Raw genomic sequence first — 2,653 nt, 5'->3', positions numbered from 1 at the left:
TTTATTTGATATCATACATAAACCACAGTAAATGCCTTTCAATAGCAAAAGGCAGTATCCTTGATGCAGGGGATTCTAATTAAAAGTGCACTCTCAAGAATAGACAATTGCCTCCCTGTGGTTAGCCAAGGCCTGTAAGAGGACAGTGAACACAAACTGAAACACAGGTGAGTCTTCTTGTTTCTGAGACAGTGATAGAATTTTCCCAGTGTTTAAACATATTCATATGCCCAGTTATATAAATCTAAGTATAAAACCATTAAATAGATTTGAAGCGGCATGCTCATGTTTATGGAAAGTAAAACATTACTAATTAAGTCCAATCTTATCTTGAGAAAGGGAGAGCAGTGATAACATGTATACAACTGGAATCGTGGCTTTAAAAAAGACCGTATCCACTTTATGACAAGTCAGTTTTACTTAAATCAGGGCTGTCCAACAAGAAAATTGTTAGCCATTCAAGACCTGAATTTGCTGTATGAATTTAATTATGGTATACATTAAAAGCCATGAGACAGGTTTTGTAATAAATATAGCAGTGGAATTACTCATTAATAGCCTTTTAAAGATAAGCTATTAGGTCTGCCCTGTCTCCCTTCTTAATTCCAGCGAAGATCATTCTCGCTCCAGGGATGTACTTTTTGGGGTTCTCCAAATACTCCATCAGGGTATCCCCTCCCCAGGTGATGCCTTCGCTCTGGTTGGCATCTGTGTAAGAGAATCCATCATCCTGGCCTGTCTTCTGTCCAAACACACCATGGAGATTTGCTCCAGTCTTATGCTTGCCTCCCTTTTTTTTCAGTGTGGCACTGGGCACACTTCTGAACAAAAGCACACTTCTTGCCTTTTTCAATATCACCCATTTTTAATTTTCCCTGGGCTGATCAACACCTCGAACGTTCGGACTCCAGCACTCTAGCCCGAGGACACGCCGGCCCGCGCCTATGTTGGAGTCCCATTTCTTGGGACTTTGATTTACATTCATTTCTCCAAGGTCCTCTTCACCACAGCATGAGCAGAGACCTAGAGGAAGGTTTCCAGAGGGATTTTTGCAATCCTTCCTCAGGTGTCCCAGTTTTTCCAACCAAAACATGCAGCTTTATTCCCCTGAGAACACTTTTCATTCTCACGGGTGTTCTTAAAATTGGCGCTTAGTTTCTCTCCCTTCATTGCTAAGTCAGCCTTTTCTATGGTTGGTGAGACATCTAAACATATTTTAATGTCAGACCGCCCCATGGTAAAGCATACTCATCACCCTCAAACTGATGAGCCTTTATCAGTTGGTCTGTAGCACCAAGACATGATCCTATCCATGCCTGAGAAATAAAGAACAAAAAGAAGAAAAAGAGATAAAGTCTTACCTGTCTAGGAGTACCTCTTCGAGCGTCATTCTACCATGGACTGGGCTCAGTCAGCCCCCCTCAACCCGTGGGAATTGGGATTCCGGCAGGTGGTCATGGAGGTGGCAAGATTGACAAATGGACATAAACACAAGGGAGTGCTGTATCTGGATGTGATGAAGATTCTAAGTATGCTTTGCTAAGCTTGCCCTGAAATTTCTAACTCTTATCTAGTAAAATACTGTAAGAAAGTATGCAAGATCCTCCACAATATTGCAGGGACAAATCTGGGGCATTCTAGCTATGGGAATGCCAAGATTCCAAGAGGTTAAGTTTCCTTGAAACTCTTTGCCTCATGTCCGCTTCCAGGCTTTTAAACCTGTCACACAAGCCACTACTGGAGTGGATGTAGCACTATATTTTTCTAATTTAGGGTTGAGAGGGCCCTTTTTTGAGAAGGTCCTCTCTGGCAGGCATTCTTCCTGAGATTCTTCAAGCTCTGCCTGGGCACTATCTGACACCTGTGAGGTTTCTTCATTAATAGCATATTTTACGAGTGCCCAGAGGCAGAGGGTGAAATCATCTGCCTGGGTGTTTCTCAGAGCTTCTCCAATTCTCTCCCAAGTTCTCTTATCTAAAGTTTTTTTCTCCTCTGATAGGCAGCAAGAATCTATCTGATCTGAAAAATCTTCTAACAATCGTTCTTCAAACCCTACTCCTCTCACCTGAAGCAGTTCTTGAAGGCTGCGGACAAATGCCTGTTTAGAATTTTCTATTCCCATTTCCTGTTGTCAACCCCTAAGTGGAAGCAGCAATGGGTCAACACTGTCCCAACTTAGCCCGTATCCTATCGCACCTACAGCAGCAATTTTTAAAAAGATGAAGTTTGAAGCCAGCTCTAGCACGAATACCTGTTCCTTACTGTGCCAGATACAATCTTCTAGTTTTTCCCTTCTTGTGGAGCTCCACTTAATACAGTGTTCCCTCAGTTGATCCTGCCGTATTCAGAATCCACATTGGGACGACAAACTGTGGCCACCCATAGCCACATGAACTGGGTCCTCCCAGCCTATAAGCAATTTGTTTGACAGCACTATTTTGGCAAGAAGGTATCAATCACTGGGTTGGCTGCTCTCTCAGGAATCACTCAGCAGGTAGCAGTGTCTTGGGGAAGAACAGCACAGGTAACAGAACAATAGAACCATCTAGGTGGGAAGGCTTCACTCCAAGTGGTCTCATTCTCAGTGGTAGCAAGGTCTTAGCCAGCCTGCTCAAGGCTGGGGGAGGCTACAGCTTTGGGCTAATTAGTAGAG

General features: G+C 43.3%; 1 pseudogene; it reads right to left on the bottom strand.

Annotated features, from left to right (window-relative positions):
* Positions 1 to 544: 544 nt before the first annotated feature.
* LOC110329035 lies at positions 545 to 863 on the bottom strand (annotated as a pseudogene).
* Positions 864 to 2,653: the final 1,790 nt, after the last annotated feature.

This window comes from Mus pahari, chromosome 11, assembly GCF_900095145.1.
Source record: "Mus pahari chromosome 11, PAHARI_EIJ_v1.1, whole genome shotgun sequence".
Taxonomy (NCBI): domain Eukaryota; kingdom Metazoa; phylum Chordata; class Mammalia; order Rodentia; family Muridae; genus Mus; species Mus pahari.
Note: the sequence above shows the minus strand (reverse complement) of the source record. Positions and strands in the feature narration are given on the sequence as shown.